Below are 18,541 nucleotides of genomic sequence, written 5' to 3'. Positions count from 1 at the left end.
GAGTTATTTTCCTGAGTTTTATTCCTGTGTTTGACCTTTGGATTGTTTATTGTTGCTGACCCTTCTCTGCCTGCCCTGACCCTGAACTGGTTACTGGACTCTGATTTTCTCTGCCTGCCTCGATCCTTTGCCTGTCTACCTGGTTTGTCTCAGCCTTGCCTTCTCTGTCCTGTTTGACCCTGCCTGTTTTACTAATGACCATTCTAATAAATGCTGCGAATGGATCCCCTTGGTTCTGCTGATTCATTACAGGTGGCAAATGCCATAACTACACCATCATGTCCACAAAACATGTAAAACTTAGTAAAACATAGCAGCAGATGCTTATGGATAAGATGAGCAGATAAGTTGGTAAGAAATTTGGGGGTTGGTAAGATTTTTCAGTGTTTTTTTTAAAGGAATTTATACAGTAAAAGCAATAATATTTTGAATAATATTACAATTTAAAATAACTTTTTTCTATTTTAATATATTTTAAATTGTAGTTTATGCCTGTGATTGTAAAGCTAAATTTCCAGCATCCAGCATCATTACTCTTTAGTATCACGAAATCATTCTAATCTGATGATTTTCTGCTCAAGAAAAAAGTTGTTGTTTGCCAAAACATGCTCATTTTAGTTTTGTTCAAAAATATACATTAAGGGCAATGATCACTTCCACACAAAAATGAAAATTCATGCATACAGTGAATTTGTAAATGTAATTTCTCATTTTCAGATATGCAAGGTTTTTTGATCAATTGAAAAAAAAAAATACTTGAATAGTCATAACACACATTTCATCATCAAACCGAAGCAGAACAAAATGCAATTAAAGAGAAATAAAACCAAGGTTTGCTTTACGTCTTGTTTGAATGTTCTTCAAAGAAATCCCATTTCCTTTTGTGGCACCCAAAATGAGTTACCGGTGCGTTGTATTCAAACAGGGTTGCCTCTGTCGATAAAAGGTCAGGTCCATTAAAGCAAGATTGGCTAATTACTTCAAAACATTCTCATCGTTAACCGGCCCATACCTGAGACAAATGAGCGCCCACTTTATTGATTTGCCTCAGACAGCTGTTCATTTTGCAGTCTGAGCATGAAAAAGCAGAAAGCCGTGTCAATATTGTTTCATGCAAAATACTTTCTTACTTCTCTCCAAGTGTTTGCCCACTCCTTGTTTAACTTTATCACGTTTATTCCAGACACTGGCACTAATTATCTTTTACTTTCATGCTTCAACAGGGAGAGAGCCTTTGAATTACTTGCTCAACTCTTGTCTGGCTTGGCCTATCAAGAGGCAACAGCATACATAATTCATTTGCACATTGCAGATTTCCCTGCAATGTCTCTAAGCCATCATCAGCCGTTCCCCAGTAACTGCAAAAGATTACAGATGAAGCTGTGTAGCGGTTTCTAACATTGATCTGAAATGCATCATAGTTGAAAATCCATAACTCAGGTAATTATCTGCCACTGGGAGTGTCATCAACCTCTATATCAAAAGAGAAGTAATAATATTTCTTGCTTGAATATATACAGATTAATTAAGAAAATCTAATCAGGTCCTTGAATGTATAAAGTCCATAAAAATATTAGAATTTGTTCATGCTATAACAAAACAGAGATCCTATTCATTTCTGTGCATCAATAATTGATTTAAAGACCCATTCACACCAAGGATGATAACTATAATAACTTTAATAAAGTTTTACTTTCAGTCTATTGGTTTGCCAAATGTAAAATTCTAGTGGTTTGCCAAATGTCTTGTCTTTCTTTGTATTCTCAACTTAGAATTTTGAGTACAATTTGCTTGAGAAATTTAAGGCAATCAGTTTCCACACATTCCTCTACTAAAAATAACAAGCAGACATGTTAAATTAACTGTTTTGTTTAAGTTCTGCCTACAAATCTCAACTTAAATCTGTAAGTTGCCTAAACTTGAGTTTATCAAGTTACCTGTACGCAATCATTTTCCACAGCTTTTACTAGTAAAGTCAACTTATTACTTTTTACAGTGACCTACTTACCTTCTAAGTAGGTCATATTTTCTTAAAAATATATTTTTAAGAAAATATGAACTACTTAGAAGATAAGTATTGTAGCAAATTAGCTCTATCATAACTTGTAATAATTGATAATGAATAATTGGGTCAGTTAATTGGGTTAACTTAATGTAAATACATTAACATTACAACCAATTACTCGGCTCATCCCGTGAACAATGCTGATTGGTTCTTACCAAGCTATTCTTTCTGCCCGATGGCGCGCGTTCGTCCCATCCATGTCACGGTCAATGTCAGCTGATAAAAAACGTCTACTTTTATATCTAGCATTACAAGCTTTCTGAATACGCTTTGGGTGCTCTTCTCTTTTCTGCCGTTTTGTTAATTACCTCGTTAGTAAAACAATCGCACACAAAAGCAGCAAATCTTGAATCTCCTCCATATAAAACTCAAAACAAACGCGCAGGCTAGGAAGAGCAGTCGCACACAGTTTAACATACTGTAATCTTCCCGCCTTGGACCGCTACTTTAGTACGCGGTGTAAACGCAGTAAGCAAAAAAAGTTCCTGTGAAAAAAGTTCCTGGGACAAATAGTTCCCGGTAATTGCGGTGGAAACGCGGCTATGATGTATCAAATAATAAGACTAAAGGCCATTGCACACCGAGCACGAAATATTCGTATGCGTATTTTCGTGTTCGTCAGCTTAAAAATTCGTCACGCATAGAAACCTTGCACACCGAGTCCGTTGCGTATTTCTTAAACCTTTGCGGGGAAAAACGCAAAAATACCAAATGGATTCGTCAAGCAGTGAGGATGATTTTTGCCCTCTCTCTTATTGAAAAGGGAAGAAAGAGAAAATATTACGTCCATTAGGGGTGTGCAAAAAAATCGATTCACATTTGAATCGCGATTCAATCTTTACCGATTCAGAATCGATTCATAGAATTCCAAAAATTGATTCATAGGCTATATTTTTTAATGGCGTGCAGGGGCGGAGTGGCAATCGGGTAAGTCGGGACTTTTACCGCTGGTCCGGTAGTGTTTCTATGGTTTCGAGGCTGCGAGGGCCGGTCTGATAAATAGTCATTGCAAGTTTTTGCCGCCCGCTGGTCAAACTGTGCAGCCACTCTGCTCAACCCGTAAATAAATGCATCGATGATCCGCAGATCTGTTTGAGTTCTGTAGATCTTTTGCCAAGCGTGTCAGAGGTTACGGGTTCTAAACCGCACTCGTATAGTTTTTTCTCTCTCTCATCAAAACCGAATATGTTCATCACGTTTGTGTGCATTTTATTTTGTGATTTCACCGGAGTCTCCACAACGGCGATAGATTGAAGCGCGCGTCCGAGAGAAGACTGCGTGAGCCACAGAGAACACTGTATCCATGACACTGATTGCAGCGGACACGAGCGCTCAGCTTGATTTCAAAAACAACAGGTCTCTTATTTAATAGCGAACTAAATGAATGCTCTGCTAGTTAACTGGAGATACCCGCAAATTACGCGCCTATGAACGACTTCACTGGATGTAAACAAATCAATCTAACCATAGATGTTACCAGTAGCGGTGGCTTTTTTTTAAATCTATTTAAAATATTTTCGCAAGGGTTCTATGAAATTAGTATATATTTTTAGGAAGTTCAATGTGCCCAGTCGAGTTCACATTTCAACAGTCCACCTGGTAGCTGAAGTAGGCCTACTCCTTAAACCACATTTAGCATAATTGTTTGTTTGATCTGACTATAGCACTTTAAAGCTAAATGTAAAAGCTTTTTATTTAAGTTTTATGGTAACACTTTACAATAAGGTTCGTTAGTTAACATTAGTTAATATCAACTAATAATGAATAGCACATATACAGCATTTGTTAATCTTTGTTAATGTTATTTTCAACATTTACTAATACTTGATTAAAATCTTGTTAACATTAGTTAATGCACCCTGAACTAACATGAACAAGCAATGAACAGCTGTATTTTCATGAACTAACATTAACAAAGATGAACAAATGCAGTAACAAATGTATTGCTCATGGTTAGTGCATGTTAGTAAATACATTAACTAATGTTAAATAATGAACCTTATTGTAAAGTGTTACCAGTTTTATTTTAAACTTGAATTAAATGTATTTAAAAGCTGGCCAAAGCTTGGCACTTAGCACTTTTTAGTTGCAAAAGTTTTTATTTTTGTATGAAGACATATAAAGTAATATCAAACTTTTCTTTTAAATTATGTCTACTGCAATCAATCACATAGGAAAAAGTAAACTACATTTATGTAGACCTGCAAATCGTTTTTTGAATCGAGAATCGTTTTTGAATCGAAAATCGATTTTGAATCGAATCTCGAGACAAAAAATCGGTATCGAATCGAATCGTGACATTTTCTGAATCGTGCACCCCTACCCATCCAATCCTGAAATTGCGCCGTGCAATGTGCAATGATTTGAGGACGAGCTCCCCCCGGCCCTGAATTGTCAAAAGACCTCTCAAAATGCTGGCTCTGGATGCGAAAAACACAGAAAATCGAACCCGATCCGATTAATTTTATGACGGACGAAAGTTTCGGAGGCGGTGTGCAAGCGTGACTGACATAACGTGAGGTCGAATTTTTTTTTTAACGTGCGAAAATTTCGGATGCGAATTTCGGACTCGGTGTGCAATGGCCTTAAGTTTGATACTTGCACAGGGCTGGACTGGAACAAAAAAATCGGCCCGGGTATTTATATGCTTGCTCACTCAGAGCTCAAATGGCGAGGTGTTTAAAGATGTTTTTGGACCAGCCCATTGTCAATCAAGAAAATAACCAATGGGCAATTTTTCGAGTCCTTGAGGGACTTCTAGTTTAACATCATCTTCACATTAGGACTTCTCGGGACTTCACGGTCTTTATGCATGATTCGTTGAATCATTTGTTCAAAAACACTAACTCGGTCAGGAAAGAAACACCACTGTTGAGTGTTACTCAATGTTGCAAAGCTTTGCAGTGACTTTATTTTCATTAGTGGAACAAAAACCTATAAAGGTAACAGTCCGTATTGTCTCTAAAATGTAAATTACTCAATATTAATTTGTTTATTAAACTGCTGCATATGCAATCAACAGTCTCCATCGTACTTTAGATCTGAATATCAGTTTTAGAAACAACAGCACATTTGCTCTTGTGGTATTTTTGAAGAAACTATCCATTCATTTGTTTGTTTGTCTAAGGCTATAATGAAAAATTGCAATGACAAGCTTTACCTAACAGCTAATTACAAAATGCAGATATTGATCCATGAAAATGAAGTTGTTTTGATTTTGTTTTGATTTTTAGTGCCTGAAAACACATTAAAGTGTTTCCCTATTGCTCTTTAAGTCGTTCCTTGAATTGTTAATGTACTTATCTGTGTACCATTATGGCAATCAAAGAAAAGTAGTTGGAGGGTTTGCATCTTCTCAGGCTTTGTTTTTTTTTTTTGTTTTTTTTTTTGGTGTTTTCTATTTTTATCTGTTGCCTTGGCTTTTGGCTTGCTTAGTTGGGGACATTTAATATTCAACAATATTATTGATCTGCCTTACTTAAGATGGACGATGACACATTTTTCTTCTAGAAAGAAACTTTCTTTTATTTTCATGTTATCACTGTGTAGCTGCTTTGATACAATCTACATTGTAAAAAGCGCTACATAAGTAAAGGTGACTTGACTTGACTATTATTTTCCTGGAAATTTCTATAATGACTACAATGAGATTGATGTTAAAAACTGTCGAATCAATCAGGCCAAATAAAGATAACTTGGGTTAATGAGAATTGGTGTATCACATCTGCGCCAATGTCTCTGAAAAAATAATGCATTTCAGAGTTATGTCCTTCTTATTTTTGCACTCAATTAAGGCCAACTTCATATTCATGAAGACAAGAATCACCAAGGGACTGCAATCTGGAGAACATCACAGATCTATGTGCAGTATCTGTAAGAACACATTTTCCCAGATCAATGGTGTGTTGGGTAAATAAGGCCATATAACACCAGTGGCTTGACTTAGATGATATCTTGCCTAGACCAAACAAAAACTATGGTAATTGGATTTAATTATTTAGCTTATGTGAAACTTAACATACTGGATGTACAAAACAAGACATATGATTGGCTTACAATATACAGTATTCTTGGTCCAAGACATTGTGGTTTTCACGCTTTGTAATTCAAACAAGCTCAACAAAATGAGGATAGGTTATCCATCAATTTTGGGATAGGTTATCCATCAATTTTGGGACATAATTTCTCACATTTTGGAAAAGGAAATTGCATTTTGTTATCTGCATTGAGCCATACACCTTTCTTTCACTCTCTCATTGCACAAGGTGCAAATCTCATTTTTCAAATTTCCAAACACAGACACATTTACAGCAGATGTCAACACTAATATCTTTTTCTCTTCATAGTCATTAGGTATATTAGGTCTCATGGCCATTTTATGTTTTTATTTATACATCTTCATTCTTGGATATCCACAAGGAACTGTCTTTTCAGCAGATGGCTGATATTATTTTTAAAGAAGTATTCTTACGTTTTATATGCACAGAAACGTATAATACTGACGTATTTACAGAACTAAAATGTAAAATATTTACGTATAGAGCACAAAAACGTAATTTATTTACATATGAACAAATCCACCGACGTACACATTTGTACGTATCACAATTTATGCATATTAAAATCGTAGCATTATGTTGTCTTTATTATTATAGTAGTATTATTTAAGTAATATAGTAGTATTAATTAAGTGATGCTGGTGATGAATTCAAATTAAAAAATTGCGCCCTTGAGAAGCGTTATGTCATGTTTTACGGCAGTGATATCAAACGTTCATTGGCTCTTCCATGCTTCATCACAGATTGTGACATGAAGGACTGTGACGGTTGGTATAGTTAGTTCATTTGAATTGATGCGAAGCTGCGAACCGAAGCCGGATGAACATTTTCATTGATTATTAATTTAAATTCTTCTCTGTACTTCATACAAAAAGATTTCAATACTGCCAGAGAGGACTGCGACTGCAACGCATCTTCATGTGAATGGCTTTTGGTATCGGTTTTGACATTTTCACAATAAATACATTATTGTGATTATACTTGTCTGTTAGTTATGTTTTCTAAGTATGTTTTCTATCTTTGCAAAAAACGTAAAATACCTATGTATTAACAATGAGACCAGGGGTGCGTTTCCCGTACAACGACGTGGTTCGCTGCTTCACTACCATAGTACGATGCATCGTTAGAAAAATCAACTAGTCACGACTGTTTCCCGAAACCCACTGTCGCAAAGTATCGTTCAACCACGTTGGTTCGCGCATGGTTTAGTAATAACTACTTTTAATGAAACTGTTTGAGATCCAATTAACGCTAGATTTGTTAATATAAATTACAGACATGTCATCTGAGGACTATTTCTAATTGTTCTCAGTTGTTTTGCTTTATTAACAGACTCAATATTTGGCTCATTCTTACATAGTAGAGCATGTTCGCACATGCACACTCTTCAAACACGTTACTTCAAATCTTTTGACTACCTAAAAGACGTAAATTTCATTTGTATGTATGCTGAATAAAAGGCACCGGTTGTACTGAATGTCAGCTTGCTTATTTTTCTCAAGATAAGGATTTATTACTTCCAAATGTCATGAAATATAGAAACAATGCTTCTAACCACAGGTCGAAAGCTGTCGTTCAAACCACACAACTTTGTGATGCTGTTTCCGAATGTTCGTTGGAACGATGGTTTCGGGAAACGACGACGGAACTTGCGACCATAGTTGGCTAACGATGCTTTCGGGAAACGCACCCCAGGCTGGTTATTTCCTTGAGCCACGTGGTCTCCAGTCAATTGTCAAACCCCGCCCATCTTGTTATCTCGTCATTTAATTTTATTTCCCCACCTGCCTGCCTCGTTACCCTCATATGTTTGTTCCCTTATTTAATCTCCCTGTGTTTTCAATCCTGTGCTGGTTCATTGTATGTTCCTAGTGTTTCCTGTTCCTGCCAGATGTCTGTCTTGTTTTCCCCTACGGGGAGTTTTTGTTAGTAGTTTGGTTTTCTTTTTATTATTAATTAAAGATCCTTGTATTCCAGCACTTGAATCCTCGCTTTACTATTTTACCATTCCAGTAACACGCAGAGACCTTCACCCGTTCTATCGGATACCATTGGACCAATTTAGACAGGCTTAAAATAGTCCAGACTGTTAACACGGGAAATCTCACAAAATCTCTCGAGACTTCAGAATAAAAATGGCAGATAATAGGCAGGAAGAAATTGCTATGATAGTGTTTTGATTGCTTTTGACAGAATATTGCCACAAATCGACAAGCTGATCCTCCATCTTTGGTGTCCATATCAATTTCACTCTGTGCTGCGATATGACTGCGGATGTTATGCTTCTGTCTTTTGTCAGCTCGCTTTCTGATTATATATCGTTTATTTCCTGACAATCAATAGAGTAGTTGCACATTTTTCCTCTGGGTTTCCTCCACACATCAGGATTTCTCATCAGGATAACATATTGAACATTTACGATTCACAGCTCCGACGTTCTCCAAAGCGGGTTAGGTCACTTTTAACACACCTCACACCACAGGAATATCTGATAAGATAATCCGTAGAACCATAAAGATGATCTGGATTGTCGGAAGGGGAGAAATCGTCCCAAATATCTTGTGGTGTGGCCTCAACATATCCCTAATACTCTATTGAGAGTTAGTTGACTTATAGTTTCAAAGTTACTAGTTTGTGTCCAAAGTGGCCAAAGTCTCAAGACTTGTTGACCCTACTGCATGTTGTGCTGTCAGCAATACTCTTTAAATTCTTGTTTCAACTGCAAAACTATAAAGAAAATCTGTTGTTTCAAAAATCTATCTTTAAGTGCTACAATTTTCCTTTTTCAAATGTCTAATTGGTGAGCTAAACCCAAACCTGCCTTGATCACTCATCCACATAGAATGAGCCAAATGTGGTTTCTAAACAGTCTCAGTCAAGCTAGACCCTCATTTACTCTGTAGGCCTTGTATGACATCCCTATCAGTGTAGAAAACACAGCTGAAGCTGCCTGGCAAGAGAATATAGGGTAATTGTGCCCCACAGGCTTTAACCCTCTGGGGTCGGCTATTGCGCCTTCGTGACAAGGTCACTTTTTCCTTATCAGTGCAAAAGAGACTCAGATTACTCTGCCAGACCCTGTGTCATTTTTTTGTGGTCACTCACAATACTCACAATGAAAACAAAGTGTTCTGCTTTTTGTCAAAAAAAGAAAAACAAATATGATGCGAATTTTTCCTTCTCTCTGTCAGTGAAGTTCATTCTGAAGTGCGTCCGAAAATGTACAGTAAGTCAGTAAATACTTGTCACACAGACATGAGAAATGTTACATTATGAAGCTGAAATTCTCCTCTTTTAAATGAAGTAATTTATATTAAAAAAATATTCTAAGTTTATCTAATCTGTATGAAAAGGGAGAGATTCCTTTCAGCTAATTATAGATTATTACGTGTCAATGTGACCACACCCAAAGAGAGTGTGCCTATTCAAACACAAATGTTGAGGCAAGCCCTGAAAACGCCCACATCAGCTGGATATAACATCCAGTTTAATAAGGATCTTGTACTTTACCTCGTCTTGCTGCGCAGGAATAATGAGGAATAATACTATCGTAATAATCCTGGAAAAGTTACCTCAGAAGTGCAGGTCATTTCATTTCCAGGAGCACGGATTCAGCTGATGTAGTAAGTCGTTTATTCTTTCACGAGTTCACACTTACATATAATTTTGAGTGAGTAAGATTCAATGCGTATTTGGCATGCTGTCCGGAGTGAGGGCTCCGAGCTCGGAATTCTGCCCGAACCCAGAGTACTCCCCCCATATATAAGTGATTTTAGAAAGAGGGGTGTGGAGAACTAGGAGTGTGGAGAAGGGGTGGAGGAGGGATGCTGCAAACTGTCAATGGATCGAGGTAAGACTGCTGAGTCTATTTGTACCCTCTTATCATTGATTGCTGTCCACTCATGTTAATTATCTGAACGTGCTCCTCCCGAACTTAGTTAATAAAACTTCATTAAGTGAAAATCATTTAATTAAAATCATTTAATAATTAGGCCTACATACGTTTTAGGGGACCCCCCAAGAGTCCCAAGTCATTTCGAACCCTGCCCCAAAAACACCTTAGACCCCAGAGGGTTAAGAAACCCTGAATATACAGTATATATAGCCAACAGCATTGAATTATGAAAGGTTTCAAACGCAGAATCACTTGCTCCCGCAGAAAGACAGGAGCAAGGCTTATGGATGAAATATGTGAAAGATGAAAATAACTGACTTATGTCTTTGGACACAGATTATCCGATATTGTAAATTAGACAATTTGTTTTGAAGGACTGGTCTCAGTCATCCTTTAAGATTTTAAGTTGTTTGTGTTGTACGACATATTTATGGCATACCATTTGACCTTTCCTACTTAACAGACTGATATGTCAGTATGAATCTGCCTGGGCACAATTTGCCAGGACTTCTCAACTCCAAACTCCCTGTGCTCTGTTGCTGCACATTGATTGACAAGCTTTCAATATCACAGTTAACAGCTGTTTCAGTGTTTTGCCTGCGGGGAAACTCTGTAGGCCCCACATCCTAAAGTGCTGTGACTTCAACCAAGCACTCATTCCTTTTCAGTCAACCAAGATAATACTCTTTGACTGCTGAATATGAAACCAGTCTCATGAGGAACTTCTGAAAATTTTAGGGTGACGGTTTCATCCAAATCAGTTGCCCACCCACAATAAAATGTGTTTCAGTTCCAGTTCCTCGGATCTTGGAATGATAGATCACTTTATGTGATATATTATTCAGAAAAAAAGTTGTAAAACTACTTTAAACCACGTATGGGAAGAAGCAGAGCTGTAAAAAAGTACTAAGAAATTGAAAATGAAAAAGTGCAGATACTATATGTAAATAATGTTACTCAATTAAAAGTCTTTAAAAAAAAACCTCACCCACCGTGTCTGTCGTTTGCTCCTGCCTTTTTCTTTCCTCTTTTAATTCTCAACCTCTTCCTTGCTGTCTGAGATAATCTGAGTCTGTTCTCCCAAAGACAGACATTCTCCCAATACTGACATGTTCAATAGTTCAACCTAATCCTAATTGAAAAATGAACCATTATAGACAACATATCTCAACATGATAAATGTCATTCAGTCTGATAAGCATGTCAGCAGTCTTCTCATGTTAAGAATAACAATATATTTTTTTTATTCATTTTCTTTCTTTTTTTCTTTCTTTTTTTGCAGACACCGAGAGCCAAAGTAATAGAGTGTCTCGTCGGTTAAACACAATATTTGATAACAGCAGATAACTGCTGGTTAAGACTCACATCAGCTTTTGAAATAAAAAAAATTGCTTTAATCTCACATATTTGACTTTCACTGAAGAAATGAATCATCTTTCTTGAGTTGGGACCTGTTATTTTTATACCTTTTATACCCATTAATTGGTTGTGCCAGTGGGAGAATATGAAAAACTTTAATCCCTGGAAGAAAAAAAATGTATGCCCCATTGGGTCATCTTGTAAATACACATTTCAGAATCTGCTCTAAACACATACTAATATATATTAAATGTCATTTATTAAATATATGTATTCATTAACTGAAATACGTGCAGCAAACGGGTGATTCCCAAGAGGTTCAAGAATAAGCTGCTCCAACCTTTCTCGCTCATTGTGAAACTTAACCTAACCTGTAACTGTCACTCACTAATTAGTCAAACCTGTCATTGACTAATTATATAAATGTTAATTTTGAAGAAACAGATGTTAAATAGTGTACCTTTGTTATTTTTGTGGAAACTAACCCTAAGGTAGCAAACCGTCTGTTTAATCTCGCATATATGGCCAAACTGCATTCATATGGTAATGACGCACCTGTGAAATTGTGTAAAACCGCTCCAAATAAATTCACGGAATAGATTATTTGGTTTTCAGATACTCCTACAGTGAAAGTCATTATTAGTGGTATTTTTTCAAGTATAAAGTATACACTGTGAAAACAACAACATGGTACAAGTCACTTCAATAAAGATGTCTTAGCGATCAGGATCAACAGCTCCAGGGATTCCCCGGTTATTCTTCCAAAGCCACTGTGTCATGAAAGATAACTGATAAATTTCCAAGTGAAACGTTTCATGAATTTAAATCAAAACATTTAACTGGAAGCTATTTTTCAGTAGAGAGGTTACTCTTCTTGTGTGTCTTTCCCGCTGTTATCTATCATGAAGGGAGTGTTAGACACTTTGCCAAAAGTCTTGTCTTTGGCCTCCTGCTGGCATCTGAACACTCACTCCTCAGGTGAGACTGCACTTGTCATGAGAATGGCAGCAGCCGAGAGATTACTTTCCCGGAGATGTTGGAAGGCCTGCCGGTTATCTGAGTAGACTGCCAGACCCTGTGAAAAAGCAAGTGGGAGGTTTCATGGCCTCAATGTGTGACAAACCCAGCTCTCCCCTCTCTGGGACCCCTGTGGACCTGACTACAGCGATGTGTCAAACCATGCCTTCAGCATCTTTAGAAAGATTAATGACCATGTGCTCTAAAAAGACTCCCCAGCCTCCATCTGGGCTCCTTAAGCAACCCGGAGGGGTATTCAGCCAGAACGGGAAATGCTAAGTGGATGTGGTGGACTTTATGGGGTTTGAATTTAGCCATCATTTATTGAAATTATGAGCATGCATGAGGGTGATGAACTCTGATCTGCTTTAGCGAGATGTTAAAGAAAAGCCTTAAAATGTAATCATACTTTTTCACAAGAGCCTCTGGAAATCTAGCACAGGGAATAACTACAGTATATGTTTGTTCCCTTTCAAAGGGAACTCGAAGTGCGTCAAATGCTATGGGGAACGCTTCAGTGTTTGTCGCAGTGTCTCGTTACCTGTTCTCAGGGAACAAAGGTTACAGTCGTAACCTGAGATGTTTTCCATGTTTTATGGGGACTTAGACACCATAGACATAATGATTTCCATACTGTACACACTGTATATTCTATTCCCCTACATCTAATCTACCCATCACAGAAAACTTTTTGCATTTTTACATTTTCAAGAAAACAAAAAAAAAAAATCATGAAGCACATACCAAAGACCTGAACTGGAAACGATGCGATCTGTTTTACAGTGTGTGCATGTCAAAGAATCAATTAATTCTGATTTGAATCTTGTGACATATAAACGCGCACATCAACCCGTTCACTTTATTTATCATTCATGTAAACACCTCGATCGGATTCATCAATCATATTGATTTCATTCCGATTGTGTCCATGTAAGCGTAGCTAATGTTATCGCAAATGTCTGAAAGGAAATTAGATACAGACACACACACACCTGATTATTTTAGACATGTGCAGCAATAGGAATAAGGATTAATGCTTGTCTTAGGAGCCGAGAGCTTCATCAGAAAACCTCTTCACTATTTAGAGGCTCTTCACAGACACCCAAAGTCTGTGAAGCAATGAATATTCAGACTCATGCTCCACTTCCCATTCTTTCTGATGAGTGAAGGCCTTATGCTTATAGATTTGAGTGTGCAAAGCCTCTCATTACTAGTGTCACATAGTCAAACCAAGCTACTTGAACTGCCCACTAAGATGGGAAAAGACAACAAAACAGTATAAAGTGAACAGCTACAGTTTGTTTAGATTTTGCCTGTCGTTTAGACTAGAGGTGAAATTAACTGTCATAATTAGTCTGTTTTTGTTTTCTTTTTCAAAGTCTTTGAGTATGTTTCTCTCTAGCCCCTTTCACACAGCGTGCTGATCCCGGGAAATTGCCAGAACGCCTTCTGCGTGAACGCAAACATGACCCGGCATTGATGCCGGGATCGATGCCGGGTTGAGGACCTAGTAACATTGCCGTGTTCAGTCCGCTGAACACGCCCGCTGTGTGAACAAAAGCCGTAATCAATGCCGTGTCGTAATGATGATGCTGAAGCAGGATCGTTCGCCAGCTAGTGAAACGGTACATAATGTGCCAGTTTATGATAGAACAAGAGAAAAAAATGCACAAACGTGGCATAGCTACCAACTCTCACGCATTGGAGTATCACACTCACACACAACATTCGCCACGATTTCTCACACTGAAGTGACAACCTGGTCAGTCAAATGCCTGGAAGATGTGTTTTTCAATATATCTACCTTCTGATTCACTCGTGATCGAGTAGTTATGCCGCAAATTATTTAAATTCTCGAGTGAGCGTGCACGTGAGACAGAAATGTGCTCCAAACCGTGTAGCGCGGGCACAAGCACATGCATGCATGGCAGAGAGGGAAAGTGAGCGAGAGACATAGACAGTAAAAGAAATGGACACAGCGATCCCATTGATTTCAACGGAGAAGACTGAACCACGATTATTGCATTTCCAATCTGATGTCTGAACAGAGATGGATGATGAAACTGTTTTCTGCAGAACTGCTTTATAGATGAAATGAAGTAATTTAATAATTGATCATCTTTCAATTATTAAAGCAACTTTAATAAGTATAGCAACAAGGGCAACTAGGAGCGACTAGGGGTTAAGTCAAGATACTTAACGAAAGGCGTGCGACCTCTGACAAGTCGCTTTGGATAAAAATGTCAGCTAAATAAATAAATGTAAATGTAAATCTTTACAACTGAACTGAATCAACACAAGTGCACCATTTTCTTTTAGAGATGTTTTGCATTCCCCTGAGAAACTTTGCACTCGCTAGCAAAACCTTTGCGTTCCCCCGAGAAACTTTGCGTTCGCTCACAAAGAACACAAAAGAAACGCAAAGTTTCTCGTGGAAGGCAAAAATTTTTTTGAGCAAACGCAAAAGCATTGAAATATAACTTTTCCTCCCACCATATATTTTTTTTTTTTCCATGACGTCCCTTTAAGGGCACCATACTCTTGCCCATAAGATATGACTACTTGCTTCTTTGGCCATTTGAAACTTGTCATTCAATCATTCCAAATCCTGTCAAAATAATCTGTTTGATTCATTTTCCCATTCAATAGGCCTTCATGACAGACCTGTGAGAAGAAATCTCTCTGAGAAAACATTCTAATCTCTTTCCTCCAGGCCCGCAGAAAGCAGATTTGTGTTCATTCAGCGCTGGAATGTGCAAGTATCAGTTCATATCTGAGAGGTTCATTGTCAGACTCTGCAGTTCCATATATAGAATTACACAGCCACTGATCAAATAAGCCGGCACTCCACCAAATGTTTTTTTAAACATATCTTTATTTGTATATCATCAAACAAATCGAGTTTTCAGCAAGTTAACTTTATTTCAGCTCGGTTGGTTTGCATTTTTGCCAGAAGTCATAAGATTAAAAAACTGATCTTGTTTTCTCATAATTACATTTTTGGAAGTATATATAGTCTCTGCATATCATTTCTCTTCCTTAATTGACTGATATTTACATACAAGCCACCAGCTGTCCTAACAAAAGTAAATTAACCTGACAGTGCACCTTCCCTTTGGAACGCTCTTGGAACAGATTAATTTAATATTGAAGAGTGCAATTCTCACCTGTGTGAAACAGCACACAAACTGTCAGGGAATTGCTTGATTAAATACAAATATATTTTAGCATTCATTGCCATGGGAGTAGTATCAAATGTGATCAAAACATTAAAGAAGGGAATTAGTGGAGGGAAAGAAGTCGTTAACTCTGCTTACGGTTATTACAATCCTCCCAGAATAACAGACAGCTGTATTTATTTATTTATTTTTATTTATTTATTTGCAGCTGGGGGTCAATCTCGCATTTGCTGGAATGAAAACAATTCTCTAAATCCATGAATGCATGCACAATCTATTATGAGGTTTACAAACTACACTGTATGGCTTAATCAGACTTCAAAACCCCCTAAATTGGGGATTTAATCAAATATCTAAACAATAGATATTTACTATGTTAATTTGAATTCCATTTATTTAATGCAACATGTATTACCTAGGGCAGTGTGTTAATTGAGGATTTAAATTGGGATGACAGGAAAATTAATTTCCTGATAAACGTACGACATTGCACAACAGAGGCATATATTTTGTGCAATACTTTACATAATTTGACTAATTATGCATAATTATTCCCTAATTTAGAGAATACAATTTGGTCAACTAGACATATTTCACTAAACTATTTTAAATACTGTCTAAATAATTAACCTCATAATTTTGTTTTGCAATGCAGTACCACAAACTATTCACCATATTGTTTTGTGGTTCACATAAACCACTTTAAAACATTTGTAGGCTAATTAAATGTTAATCTCTTGACTATATACAGTATAGTCTGATCTGGAGAGAGAGTTTTTCCTCAATCAATTTTATTTCTCTAATCAACGAGTCAGTGTTTTCAAAACAGATAAAACTGTCAGCATCCTTTTCAGGGAAAACGTATATATATATATATATATATATATATATATATATATATATATATATACATTTATATCAGCCCATTCTCATCCCAAGGCATCATATACTGACGCTTTTGCCAATGCGTATACATCCAACGCACATGGCACTGTTTAGCGTCAAAATAGACGCAGATATATAAGTGGCCTCCTAGTGGTCTAACCCTAACCCTACCCCATACCTAAACCTACCCATAACCGAAGAGTATTATAGTGACGCAAAAGCGTCAGTATATGACACCTTGGTATATATGTATGTATATATATATATGTGTGTGTGTGTGTGTGTGTGAATATATATGAAGTTAACTTGAAATTATCATGAAGTCTCTACATCACACGTATGTTTTTCAGATGCATCTAAGCAAAGAATGGCACGGCCTGGGTGTTGAATCTTGACAGCCAAAAACAAAATCTTTGCAGGCCACTGCATTGACTGACCACTGACATTCCCCATTTCTTCTCCTTTTTCATTAATGCTGAAGGCACAGTATCTGTTATCAATATATATGTATGGCCCATATATATTGAGCAGAACTTTCTGTCCAACCATGTCAACCAATGGTCTCAGTGACTCATCTCATTTTTAGGGCCCTTTCACACCTACCTTGCTTGGTCCGTACTTTCAGACTTTTCAGTTTGGTCCGAATCAAAATTACAGGTGTGAAACCTCCCCCAGACCATGGTCCGGACCAAACAGACGAAATTTGGTCCAATGAAATTAGGTAGTCTGGATAAAACTGAAAAAAGGTTTGGTTCGTAGCCAGTGTAAAAGCATTTCTGTACGGTTCGGACTTTCAGACCTTTTACAGGAAGTTCTGGTGGTTCCCAAAAAGCCGAAAAAACAGAAGATGGCAGGAAACATTAGCCGTGTAGCACATGGGGAGATGAGGAGAAGAGGTTTTTAAATGAAGTAAACTTGCAGTCTTCTCCTCCTTTCCTGCCGGCGACAATAAAATGTTCGCACGACGAGGACGTTCATTTGGCGAATTTGAACTAGCCTTGTGTATAGTTGGTGCTGCAGGTAATTATGGCATAAAAATAACAATATAGTCGCAACGATATGCGTCTGTTCGTTCATGTTGTCAAAGTTACCCGCCGAATTGACAACACGCTGATGTCAGACGCACGTCCATTTACTAAATCAATCAATGTCAAGATGCAGCCCACATAGATGATAACGACAGGACGCAAGTAGGTCGCGTAAAGTTCTTTAGTGCGCTCGCATAATTGCAGTGTGAAACCAAACCAAAACTTTCTGAAAATATAGAATGTATCCAAATGTGAACTTTGGTTCGGACCTTGGTGCGAAAATGCCCTAAGACTCTTCTTTGCTCTCCTCCTCTCACCATCTCTTCTTGCTCTTTTTTTTACGTCTGTTTATCCCTACTTGATCTATTCTCAGTGCTACACAACCTTCTTTTTCAATCTCCATGGTCCTCCATTGTTTCTTTACTCTAGGTTTTCACTTTTTATGTACAGAAAACGTATGATTGAACATTTTTGTAAATTTCACTTGTGCAGCAAAAATCAATACGACGGCATTTGACAACATGATGTGTATTGGGGAATAGCTTTGCTTTAGTTTTTCTGTATTGGCTTTTGGATAGCATGACCCTTGAATTGGAAACTGGTGTGTAGTATGTCAAGAAAACGTCATTTGGATCAAATAAATGAAAATGCACAAACAAAATTATGAACGGGTTAGATGTCTGCGCTATAATTGTTTTGAGACTATTGGGAATTTATCTTTTTCATGATTCTGCCCTAGTGTCCTTGATTTTCTTTAGTCTTGAGGCAGGATCATGACAGACGCGTGTTTTGTGCCTGTTGTTTGGGCCATGTGCTTGTGTTGTCTCGTTACGTTACCACCACCTTGTTATCCTTAGGCTTGTTGCAGCTCTGCGCAGACCGATCGGTGGCTGCCTTGAGTGCATGCCGGTTAGAAATTTTGTCCGACTTGATGCAGCGCTGAGTCCACATGACTGTGACGTATGCTATCAAAGTACCGCGAGAGCGATTCAAGAACCAGAGAACTCAGCCAGCACAGTTTCTCAAGAGCGGCTGCACAAGCTCTGATGACAACA

This window comes from Pimephales promelas, chromosome 3 (assembly GCF_988280905.1).
Source record: "Pimephales promelas chromosome 3, fPimPro1.hap1.1, whole genome shotgun sequence".
In the NCBI taxonomy this organism is placed as follows: Eukaryota; Metazoa; Chordata; class Actinopteri; order Cypriniformes; family Leuciscidae; genus Pimephales; species Pimephales promelas.
The sequence above is the reverse complement of the archived record's forward strand: the minus strand, read 5'-3'. Positions refer to the sequence as shown.